Here is a 13,854-nt window from a genome sequence, read left to right on the forward strand (position 1 = left end):
GGTAAAAAGTCAATAATCGATAACTAAAACTTGAATTGTACTGCTTCTTACTGGGTATTACATCAACTTAGAAGCATCTTATGTGTTCTGCCATGCTGCGTTTAGTCTCTCCGCATACCGGAGCATGCGACATAGCTTTACAGACGATAAATGTACTCGTTCCAGAGAGAAGAGCGGCCAATTTGACGATCTCACTTTAAGTCGATTCGATAACAAATGATGAAAACGAACGGATTTCTCAGGTTTATACTGCATATGAACACTTTTCACATTCTCCTTTGCAACGCGGCTGCTAGTCCTCCTTTCATGCAAAATCGTAAGGTCCTAGCTAATGTCCAAGTCACCAAAGAATCAAAAATCGATAACTAAGTCTTGAATTGTACTGCGTCTTACTGGCTATTAGATCACCTTAGAAGCATCTTATGTGTTCTGCCATGCTGCTTTTAGTCTCTCCGCATACCGGAGCACGCGACATAGCTTTGCAGACGATAAATGTAACCGTTTCAGAGAGAAGAGCGGCCAATTTGACGATCTTACTTTAAGTCGAGTCGATAACAAATGACGAAAATAAACGGATTTCTCAGGTTTTTACTACATATGAAACCTTTTCACATTCTCCCGTGCAACGCGGCTGCTAGTCCTCATTTCTTCAAAAATCTTAAGGTTCTAGCACATGTCCAAGGCACCAAAGAAGGGTAAAAAGTCAATAATCGGTAACTAAAATTTGAATTGTATTGCTTCTTACTGGCTATTACTTCAACTTAGAACCTTCTTCTGTGTTTTACTATGGTGCTTTTAGTGTCTCCGCATGCCGCATCACGCGACATAGCTTTGCAGACGATAAATGTAGCCGTTTCAGAGAGAAGAGCGGCCCATGTGACGATCTAGCTTTAAGTCGATTCGATAACAAATGGCGAAAACGTACGGATGTCTCAGGTTTTTACAACATATGGACACTTTTAACATTCTCCCGTGCAACGCGCCTGCTAGTCCTCCTATCATGCAAAATGTTAAGGTCCTAGCTCATGTCAAAGGCATCTAAGAAGGGTAAAAAGTCAATAATCGGTAACTAAAACTTGAAATGTACTGCTTCTTACTGGGTATTAGATCAACTTAGAAGCATCTTATGTGTTCTGCCATGCTGCGTTTAGTCTCTCCGCATACCGGAGCACGCGACATAGCTTTGCAGACGATAAATGTACCCGTTTCAGAGAGAAGAGCGGCCAATTTGACGATCTCACTTTAAGTCGATTCGATAACAAATGATGAAAACGAACGGATTTCTCAGGTTTATACTGCATATGAACACTTTTCACATTCTCCTTTGCAACGCGGCTGCTAGTCCTCCTTTCACGCAAAATCGTAAGGTCCTAGCTAATGTCCAAGTCACCAAAGAATCAAAAATCGATAACTAAATCTTGAATTGTACTGCGTCTTACTGGCTATTAGATAAATTTAGAAGACTAATATGTGTTCTGCTATGCTACTTTTAGTCTCTCCGCATACCGGAGCACGCGACATAGCTTCGCAGACGGTAAATGTAACAGTTTCTGAGAGAAGAGCGGCCAAGTGACGATCTGGCTCTAAGTCGATTCGATAACAAATGACGAAAATAAACGGATTTCTCAGGTTTTTACTACATATGAAACCTTTTCACATTCTCCCGTGCAACGCGGCTGCTAGTCCTCCTGTGGTCATGCTAAATCTTCAGGTACTAGCTCATGTCCAAGGCACCAAAGAAGGGTAAAAATATAATAATCGATAACTACAACTTGAATTTTACTGCTTCTTATTGGGTATTACATCAACTTAGAAGCTTATTCTGTGTTCTACTATAGAGCTTTTAGTGTCCCCGCATACCGCAGCACGCGACATAGCTTTGCAGACGATAAATGTAACCGTTTCAGAGAGAAGGGCGGCCAATGTGACGATCTGGCTTTAAGTCGATTCGATAACAAATGACGAAAACGGACGGATTTCTGAGGTATTTATACATACGAACACTTTTCACATTCTCCCGTCCAACGCGGCTGCTAGTCCTACTGTCATACAAGATCATAATGTCCTAGCTCATGTCCAAGGCACCAAAGAAGGGTAAAAAGTCATTAATCGATAACTAAAACTTGAATTGTACTGCTTCTTATGGCCGTTACATCAACTTAGAAACTTCTTCTCTGTTCTACTATAGTGCTTTTAGTGACTCCTTATACCGCAGCACGCGACATAGCTTTGCAGACGATAAATGTAACCGTTTCAGCGAGAAGAGTAGCCAATGTGACGATCTGGCTTTAAGTCGATCCGATAACAAATGTCGAAAATAAACGGATTTCTCTGGTTTTTACTACATACGAACACTTTTCACATTCTCCCGTCAAACGCGGCTGATAGTCCTACTGTCATGCAAAATCTTAAGGCTCTAGCACATGTCCAGGGCACCAACGAAGGGTAAAAAGTCAATAATCGGTAACTAAAATTTGAATTGTACTGCTTCTTACTGGCTATTACTTCAACTTAGAAGCTTCTTCCGTGTTTTACTATGGTGCTTTTAGTGTCTCCGCATACCGAGTCACGCGACACAGCTTTGCATACGATAAATGTAGCCGTTTCAGAGAGAAGAGCGGCCAATGTGACGATCTGGCTTTAAGTCGATTCTATAACAAATGGCGAAAACGGACGGATTTCTCAGGTTTTTACTACATATGAACACTTTTCACATTCTCCCGTGCAATGCAACTGATAGTCCTCGTTTCATGCAAAATCTTAAGGTCCTATCTTATGTCCAAGGCACCAAAGAAGGGTAAAAAGTCATTAATCGATAACTAAAACTGGAATTGTACTGTTTCTTACTGGCTATTACATCAGGTTAGAAGCTGCTTCTAAATTGTACTATGGTGCTTTCAGTGTCTCCGCATACCGCAGCACGCGACATAGCTTTGCAGACGATAAATGTAACCGTTTAGCGAGAGGAGCGGCAAATGTGACGATCTGGCTTTAAGTCTATTCGATAACAAATGACGAAAACCGACGGATTTCCAAGGTTTTTGCTACATATGAACACATTTCATATTCTCCCGTGGAACGCGGCTGCTATTGATCCTTTCATGCAAAATCTTAAGGTCCTAGCTTATGTCCAAGGCACCAAAGCCGGCTAAAAAGTCAATATTCGATAATTAAAACTTGGTTTGTACCACTTCTTACTGGCTAATACATCAACTTAGAAGCTTCATCTGTGTTCTACTATGGTACTTTTAGTGTGTCCGCATACCACAGCACGCGTCATAGCTTTGCAGACGATAAATGCAAGCGTTTCAGAGAGAAGAGCGGCCTATGTGGCGATCTGGCTTTTAGTCTATTCGATAACAAATGACGAAAACGGACGGATTTCTCAGGTTTTTACTACATATGAATACTTTTAACATTCTCCTGTGCAACGCGGCTGCTAGTCCTCCTTTCATGCAAAATCTTAAGGACCTGACTCATGTCCAAGGCTCCAAAGAAGGGTAAAACGTCAATAATCGATAACTAAAACTTAAATTGTACTGCTTCTTACTGGCTATTACATCAACTTAGGAGCTTGTTCTGTGTTCTACTATGGTGCTTTTAGTGTCTCTGCATACCGCAGCACGCGACATAGATTTGCAGACGATAAATGTAACCGTTTCAGCGAGAAGAGCGGCTAATGTGACGATCAGGTTTTAGTCGATTCGTTATGAAATGCCGGAAACGGACGGATTTCTCAGGTTTTTACTACATATGAACACTTTTCACATTCCCCCGTACAACGCGGTTCCTAGTCCTCCTTTCATACAAAATCTTAAGGTCCAAGCTCATGTCCAAGGCACCAAAGAAGAGAAAAAAGTCAATAATCGATAACTAAAATCTAAATTGAACTGCTTCGTACTTGCTATTACATCAACTTAGAAGCTTCTTCTGTGTTTTACTATGGTGCTTTTAGTGTCTCCGCATACCGCATCATGCGACATAGCTTTGCAGACGATAAATGTAGCCGTTTCAGAGAGAAGAGCGGCCAATGTGACGATCTGCTTTAAGTCGATTCGATAACAAATGACGAAAACGGACGGATTTCTCAGGTTTTTACTACATATGAAACCTTTTCACATTCTCCCGTGCAACGCGGCTGCTAGTCCTCCTTTCATTCAAAATCTTAAGGTCTTAGCTCATGTCCAAGGCACCAAGGAAGCGTAAAAAGTCAATAATCGATAACTAAAACTTGAATTGTAGTGCTTCTTACTGGCTATTACATCAACTTATAAGCTTCTTCTGTTTTCTACTATGGTGCTTTTAGTATCTCCGCATACCACAGCACGCGACATAGCTTTGCAGACGATAAATGTAACCGTTTCAGAGAGAAGAGCGGCCAAGTGACGATCTGGCTTTAAGTCGATTCGATAACAAATGACGAAAATAAACGGATTTCTCAGGTTTTTACTACATATGAAACCTTTTCACATTCTCCCGTGCAACGCGGCTGCTAGTCCTGTGTTCATGCAAAATCTTAAGGTACTAGCTCATGTCCAAGGCACCAAAGAAGGGTAGAAAGATAATAATCGATAACTACAACTTGAATTTTACTGCTTCTTGTTGGCTATTACATCAACTTAGAAGCTTATTCTGTGTTCTACTATAGTGCGTTTAGTGTCCCCGCATACCGCAGCACGCGACATAGCTTTGCAGACGATAAATGTAACCGTTTCAGAGAGAAGGGCGGCCAATGTGACGATCTGGCTTTAAGTCGATTCGATAACAAATGACGAAAACGGACGGATTCCTGAGGTATTTATACATACGAACACTTTACACATTCTCCCGTCCAACGCGGCTGCTAGTCCTACTGCCATGCAAGATCTTAAGGTCCTAGCTCATGTCCAAGGCACCAAAGAAGGGTAAAAAGTCATTAATCGATAACTAAAACTTGAATTGTACTGCTTCTTATGGCCGTTACATCAACTTAGAAGCTTCTTCTGTGTTCTACTATGGTGCTTTTAGTGACTCCTCATACCGCAGCACGCGACATAGCTTTGCAGACAATAAATGTAACCGTTTCAGCGAGAAGAGTAGCCAATGTGACAATCTGGCTTTAAGTCGATTCGATAACAAATGTCGAAAATAAACGGGTTTCTCAGGTTTTTACTACATATGAAACCTTTTCACATTCTCCCGTGCAACGCGGCTGCTAGTCCTCCTTTCTTCAAAAATCTTAAGGCTCTAGCACATGTCCAAGGCACCAACGAAGGGTAAAAAGTTAATAATCGGTAACTAAAATTTGAATTGTACTGCTTCTTACTGGCTATTACTTCAACTTAGAAGCTTCTTCCGTGTTTTACTATGGTGCTTTTAGTGTCTCCGCATACCGCATCACGCGACACAGCTTTGCAGACGATAAATGTAGCCGTTTCAGAGAGAAGAGCGGCCAATGTGACGATCTGGCTTTAAGTCGATTCGATAACAAATGGCGAAAACGGACGGATTTCTCAGGTTTTTACTACATATGAACACTTTTCACATTCTCCCGTGCAATGCAACTGATAGTCCTCGTTTCATGCAAAATCTTAAGGTCCTATCTTATGTCCAAGGCACCAAAGAAGGGTAAAAAGTCATTAATCGATAACTAAAACTGGAATTGTACTGTTTCTTACTGGCCATTACATCAGGTTAGAAGCTTCTTCTAAGTTGTACTATGGTGCTTTCAGTGTCTCCGCATACCGCAGCACGCGACATAGCTTTGCAGACGATAAATGTAACCGTTTAGCGAGAAGAGCGGCCAATGTGACGATCTGGCTTTAAGTCTATTCGATAACAAATGACGAAAACCGACGGATTTCCAAGGTTTTTGCTACATATGAACACATTTCATATTCTCCCGTGGAACGCGGCTGCTATTGATCCTTTCATGCAAAATCTTAAGGTCCTAGCTTATGTCCAAGCCACCAAAGACGGCTTAAAAGTCAATAATCGATAATTAAAACTTGGTTTGTACCACTTCTTACTGGCTAATACATCAACTTAGAAGCTTCATCTGTGTTCTACTATGGTTCATTTAGCGTCTCCGCATACCGCAGCACGCGACATAGCTTTGCAGACGATAAATGCATCCGTTTCAGAGAGAAGAGTTGAAAATGTGGCGATCTTGCTGTAAGTCGATTCAGTAACATATGATGAAAACGGACGGATTTCTCAGGTTTTTACTTCATATGAACACTTTTCACATTCTCCCGTGACACGTGGCTGCTAGTCCTCAATTCATGCAAAATCTTAAGGGCCTACCTCATGTCCAAGGCACCAAAGCCGGCTAAAAGTCAATAATCGATAACTAAAACTTGAATTGTACTACTTCTTACTGTCTATTACATCCACTTAGAAGCTTCATCTGTGTTCTACTATGGAGCTTTTAGTGTCTCCGCATGCCGCAGCTTGTGACTTAGCATTGCAGACGATAAATGTGACCGTTTCAGAGAGAAGAGCGGCCAATGTGACGATCTGGCTTTATGTCGATTCGATAACAAATGACGAAAACGGATGGTTTTCACAGATTTTTACTACATGTGAACACTTTTCACATTCTCCCGTGCAACGCGGCTGCTAGTCCTCCGTTCATGCAAAATCGTAAGGGCCTACCTCATGTCCAAGGCACCAAAGCCGTCTAAAAAGTCAATAATCGATAGTTAAAACTGGAATTGTACCACTTCTTACTAGCTAATACATCAACTTAGGAGCTTCTTCTGTGTTCTACTATGGTGCTTTTAGTGTCTCTGCATACCGCAGCACGCGACATAGATTTGCAGACGATAAATGTAACCGTTTCAGCGAGAAGAGCGGCTAATGTGACGATCAGGTTTTAGTCGATTCGTTATGAAATGCCGGAAACATACGGATTTCTCAGGTTTTTACTACATATGAACACTTTTCACATTCCCCCGTGACACGTGGCTGCTAGTCCTCAATTCATGCAAAATCTTAAGGGCCTACCTCATGTCCAAGGCACCAAAGCCGGCTAAAAAGTCAATAATCGATAACTAAAACTTGAATTGTACTACTTCTTACTGTCTATTACATCCACTTAGAAGCTTCATCTGTGTTCTACTATGGAGCTTTTAGTGTCTCCGCATGCCGCAGCACGTGACTTAGCATTGCAGACGATAAATGTGACCGTTTCAGAGAGAAAAGCGGCCAATGTGACGATTTTTATTACATGTGAACGCTTTTCACAGTCTCCCGTGCAACGTGGCTGCTAGTCCTCCTTTCATGGAAAATCTTAAGGTCCTAGCACAAATCAAAGGCACCAAAGCTAGGTAAAAAGTCAATGATCGATAACTAATACTTGAATTGTACTACTTCTTACTGGTTATTACATCAACTTAGAAGCTTCATCTGTGTTCTACTAAGTGCATTTAGTGTTTCCGCATACCGCAGCACGCGACATAGGTTTGCAGACGATAAATGTAACCGTTTAGAGAGAAGAGCGGCTAATGTGACGATCTGGCTTTAAGTCGATTCCATAACAAACGACGAAAACGGACGGATTTCTCAGGTTTTTACCATATATGAACACTTTTCACATTCTCCCGTTCAACGAGGCTGCTACTCCTCCTTTCATGCAAAATCTTAAGTTCCTAGCTCATGTCCAAGGCACGAAAGAGGGGTGAATAGTCAATAATCGATAACTAAAACATGAATTGTACTACTTGTTACTATGTATCACACCAACGTAGAAGCTTCATCTGTGATATACTATGGTGCTTTTAGTTTCTCTGCACACCGCAGCATGCGACACAGTTTTGCAGACGATAAATGTAACCGTTTCAGAGAGAAGAGCGGCCAATGTGACGATCTGGCTTAAAGTCGATTCGTTATGAAATGACGGAAACGGACGGATTTCTCAGGTTTTTACTACATATGAACACTTTACACTCTCTCTCGTGCAACGCGGCTGCTAGAACTCCTATCATGCAAAATCTTAAGGTCCTAGTTCATGTCCAAGGCACCGTAGAAGGGTAAAAATTCAATAATCGAAAACTAATGCTCGAATTGTACTGCTTCTTACTGGCTATTACATGAACGTAGAAGCTTCATCTGTGTTCTACTATGGTGTTTTTAGTGACGCCGCATACCGCAGCGCTCGACATAGCTTTGCAGACGAGAAATGTAACCGTTTCAGAGAGAGGAGCGGCCAATGTGACGATCTGGCTTTAAGTCGAAACGATAACAAATGACGAAAATGGACGGATTTCTCAGGTTTTGACTTCATATGAACACTTTTCACAATCTCCCGTGCAAAGCGACTGCTAGTCCTCCTTTAATGCAGAATCTTGAGGTGATAGCTGATGTCCAAGGCACCAAAGCCGGCTAAAAAGTCAATAATCCATAGCTAAAACTTGAATTGTACTACTTCTCACTGGCTATTACATCAACTTGGAAGCTACATCTGTGTTCTACTATGGTGCTTTTAGTGTTTCCGCATACCGCAGCACGCGACATAGCTTTGCAGACGATAAATGTAACCGTTTCAGAGAGAAGAGCGGCCAATGTGGTGATCTGGCTACAAGTCGATTCGAAAACAAATGACGAAAACGGACGGATTTCTCAAGTTTATGCTACATTTTAACACACTTCACATTCTCCCTTGCAACGCGGCTGCCAGTCCTCCTTTCATGCTAAATATTACGGTCCTAGCTAATGTCTAAGGCACCAAATCCATCTAAAAAGTTAATAATCGATAACTGAAACTTGAATTGTACTGCTTCTTACTGCCTATTACATCTACTTAGAAGCCTCTTATGTGTTCTGCTATGCTGCTTTTAGTGTCTCCGCATACTGCAAGCACGCGACATAGATTTGTAGACGATAAATGTAACCGTTTCAGAGAGAAGACCGGCCAATGTGACGATTTATCTTTAAGTCGATTCGATAACAAATGTCGAAAACGGACGAATTTCTCAGGTTTTTACTACATATGAACGCTTTTCACATTCTCCAATGTAACGCGGCTGCTAGTTCTCCTTTCATGAAAAATCGTAAGGTCCTAGCTCATGTCCAAGGCACCAAAGAAGGGTAAAAAGGCAATAATCGATAACTAAAACATGAATTGTACTGCTTCTTACTGGCTATTACATCAACTTAGAAGCTTCATCTGTGTTCTACCATGGTGCTTTTAGTGTCTCCGCATAACGCAGAGCGTGACATAGCTTTGCAGACAATAAATGTAACCGTTTCAGATAGAAGAGCGGCCAATGTGACGATCTGGCTTACAGTCGATTCGAAAACAAATGACGAATACGGACGGATTTCTCAGGTTTATGCTTCATATGAACACTTTTCACATTCACCCATGCAACGCGGCTGCCAGTCCTCCTTTCATGCAAAATCTTAAGGTCCTAGCTCATGCCCAAGGCACACAAGCCGCCTAAAAAGTCAATAATCGATAACTGAAACTTGAATTTTACTGCTTCTTACTGGCTATTACATTAACTTAGAAGCTTCTTCTGTGTTCTACTATGGTGCTTTTAGTGTCTCCGCATACCGCAGAACGCGACATAGATTTGCAGACGATAAATGTAACCGTTTCAGCGAGAAGAGCGGCTAATGTGACGATCAGGTTTTAGTCGATTCGTTATGAAATGCCGGAAACGGACGGATTTCTCAGGTTTTTACTACATATGAACACTTTTCACATTCCCCCGTGACACGTGGCTGCTAGTCCTCAATTCATGCAAAATCTTAAGGGCCTACCTCATGTCCAAGGCACCAAAGCCGGCTAAAAAGTCAATAATCGATAACTAAAACTTGAATTGTACTACTTCTTACTGTCTATTACATCCACTTAGAAGCTTCATCTGTGTTCTACTATGGAGCTTTTAGTGTCTCCGCATGCCGCAGCACGTGACTTAGCATTGCAGACGATAAATGTGACCGTTTCAGAGAGAAAAGCGGCCAATGTGACGATTTTTATTACATGTGAACGCTTTTCACATTCTCCCGTGCAACGTGGCTGCTAGTCCTCCTTTCATGGAAAATCTTAAGGTCCTAGCACAAATCAAAGGCACCAAAGCTAGGTAAAAAGTCAATGATCGATAACTAATACTTGAATTGTACTACTTCTTACTGGTTATTACATCAACTTAGAAGCTTCATCTGTGTTCTACTAAGTGCATTTAGTGTTTCCGCATACCGCAGCACGCGACATAGGTTTGCAGACGATAAATGTAACCGTTTAGAGAGAAGAGCGGCTAATGTGACGATCTGGCTTTAAGTCGATTCCATAACAAACGACGAAAACGGACGGATTTCTCAGGTTTTTACCATATATGAACACTTTTCACATTCTCCCGTTCAACGAGGCTGCTACTCCTCCTTTCATGCAAAATCTTAAGTTCCTAGCTCATGTCCAAGGCACGAAAGAGGGGTGAATAGTCAATAATCGATAACTAAAACATGAATTGTACTACTTCTTACTGTGTATCACACCAACGTAGAAGCTTCATCTGTGTTAAACTATGGTGCTTTTAGTTTCTCTGCACACCGCAGCATGCGACACAGTTTTGCAGACGATAAATGTAACCGTTTCAGAGAGAAGAGCGGCCAATGTGACGATCTGGCTTAAAGTCGATTCGTTATGAAATGACGGAAACGGACGGATTTCTCAGGTTTTTACTACATATGAACTCTTTACACTCTCTCTCGTGCAACGCGGCTGCTAGAACTCCTTTCATGCAAAATCTTAAGGTCCTAGTTCATGTCCAAGGCACCGTAGAAGGGTAAAAAGTCAATAATGGAAAACTAATGCTCGAATTGTACTGCTTCTTACTGGCTATTACATGAACGTAGAAGCTTCATCTGTGTTCTACTATGGTGTTTTTAGTGACGCCGCATACCGCAGCGCTCGACATAGCTTTGCAGACGAGAAATGTAACCGTTTCAGAGAGAGGAGCGGCCAATGTGACGATCTGGCTTTAAGTCGAAACGATAACAAATGACGAAAATGGACGGATTTCTCAGGTTTTGACTTCATATGAACACTTTTCACAATCTCCCGTGCAAAGCGACTGCTAGTCCTCCTTTAATGCAGAATCTTAAGGTGATAGCTGATGTCCAAGGCACCAAAGCCGGCTAAAAAGTCAATAATCCATAGCTAAAACTTGAATTGTACTACTTCTTACTGGCTATTACATCAACTTGGAAGCTACATCTGTGTTCTACTATGGTGCTTTTAGTGTTTCCGCAACCCGCAGCACGCGACATAGCTTTGCAGACGATAAACGTAACCGTTTCAGAGAGAAGAGCGGCCAATGTGGTGATCTGGCTACAAGTCGATTCGAAAACAAATGACGAAAACGGACGGATTTCTCAAGTTTATGCTACATATGAACACTTTTCACATTATCCCTTGCAACGCGGCTGCCAGTCCTCCTTTCATGCAAAATCTTAAGGTCCTAGCCCATGTCCAAAGCACCAAAGAAGGGTAAAAAGTCAATAATCGGTAAGGGAAACTAGAATTGTACTACTTGTTACTGGCTATTACATCAACTTAGGACCTTCATCTGTGTTCTACTATGGTGCTTTTAGTGTCTATGCATACCGCAGCACGCGACATAGCTTTGCAGACGATAAATGTAACCGTTTCAGATAGAAGAGCGGCCAATGTGACGATCTGGCTTACAGTCGATTCGAAAACAAATGACGAATACGGACGGATTTCTCAGGTTTATGCTTCATATGAACACTTTTCACATTCACCCATGCAACGCGGCTGCCAGTCCTCCTTTCATGCAAAATCTTAAGGTCCTAGCTCATGTCCAAGGCACACAAGCCGCCTAAAAAGTCAATAATCGATAACTGAAACTTGAATTTTACTGCTTCTTACTGGCTATTACATTAACTTAGAAGCTTCTTCTGTGTTCTACTATGGTGCTTTTAGTGTCTCCGTATACCGCAGAACGCGACATAGCTTTGCAGACGATAATTGTAACCGTTTCAGAGAGAAGAGCCCCCAATGTGACGATCTGGCTTTAAGTCAATTCGATAAAATATGACGAAAACAGATGAATTTCTCAGGTTTTTATTACATATGAACACTTTTCACATTCTCCCGTGCAACGCGGCTGCTAGTCCTTCTTTAATGCAAAATCTTAAGGTCCTAGGTCATGCCCAAGGCACACAAGCCGCCTAAAAAGGCAATAATCGAGTACAAAAGCTTGAATTGTACTGCTTCTTTTGGCTATTACATCAAGTTAGATATTTCTTCTGTGTTCTACTATGGTACTTTTAGTGTCACCGCATTCCGCAGCACGCAACATAGATTTGCAGACGATAAATGTAATCGTTTCAGCGAGAAGAGCGGCCAATGTGAGGATCAAGCTTAAGTCGTTACGTTATCAAACTTGAATTGTACCATTTCTTGCTTTCTATTACATCAATTTGGAAGCTTCATCTGTGTTCTACTATGGTCCTTTTAGTGTCTCCGCATACAGCAGCACGCGACATAGCTTTGCAGACGTTAAATGTAACCGTTTCAGAGAGAAGAGCATCCTACGTGAGGATCTGGCTTTAAGTCGATTCGGGAAAAAGTATAAAACGGAAGAATTTCTCATGTTTTTACTACATATGAACACTTTTCAGATTCTCACGTGCAACGCGTCAGTTAGTCCTCGTTTCATGCAAAATCTTAAGGTCCTAGCTCCAGTCCAAGGCACGAAAGCCGGGTAAGAGTCAATAATCGATAACTTACACTTGAATTGTTCTACTTCATACTTTCTATTACATCAGCTTCGAAGATTCATCTGTGTTCTACTATGGTGCTTTTAGTGTCTCCGAATACCGCAGCACGCGATATAGCTTTGCAGACGATAAATGTAACCGTTTCAGGGAGAAGAGCGGCCAATGTGACGATCTGGCTTTCAGTCGTTTCGACAACAAATGACGGAAACGGACGGATTTCTCAGGTGTTTACTACATATGATCACTTTTCACATCCTACCGTGCAACGTGGCAGCTAGTCCTCCTTTCATGCAAAATATTAAGGTCCTAGCCCATGTCCAAGCTACAAAAGTCGGGTAAAAGGTCAATAATCGATAACTAACACTTGAATTGTACTACATCTAACGGGCTATTACATCAACTTAGAAGCTTCGTCTGTGTTCTACTATGGTGCTTTTAGTGTCTCCGCATACTGCAGCACGCGACATAGCTTTGCAGACGATAAATGTAACCGTTTCAGAGAGAAGTGCGGCCAATGTAACGCTCTGGCTTAAATCGATTCGATATCAAATGATGACAACGAATAAGTTTCTCAGGTTTTTACTACATATGAACTCTATTCACATTCGCCCGTGCAATGCGGCTGCTAGTCCTGTTTTCATGCAAAATCGTAAGGTCCTAGCTCATGTCCAAATCACCAAAGAAGGGTATAAAGTCAATAATCGATAACTAAAATTTGTTCTTCTAATAATTTCCGGGTATGCAGCCGGATCCCGTCGACATTCTGCCACGATATTTCGGCCCAGAGACGTCCGGCCATCATCAGGTGAGTACACAACTACTGAAGAGCCCAGGTGCAGTCGCGGTATTTATACCGATTCTCGCGCACGTGTTGACATGCGCGGCATAGCCGAGTTGTACGTGCTGCCCTCGGTGGTGAAAGTAAAAGATCATCTAGTCATTGAGTATCGAATGACGCTGTCTATTCCGCTGTGAATGTATACCTGTTATTAAAAGTATACATTCACAGCGGAATAGACAGCGTCATTCGATACTCAATGACTAGATGATCTTTTACTTTCACCACCGAGGGCAGCACGTACAACTCGGCTATGCCGCGCATGTCAACACGTGCGCGAGAAT

Source organism: Schistocerca gregaria, unplaced genomic scaffold, assembly GCF_023897955.1.
Source record: "Schistocerca gregaria isolate iqSchGreg1 unplaced genomic scaffold, iqSchGreg1.2 ptg000526l, whole genome shotgun sequence".
NCBI classification, from domain to species: domain Eukaryota; kingdom Metazoa; phylum Arthropoda; class Insecta; order Orthoptera; family Acrididae; genus Schistocerca; species Schistocerca gregaria.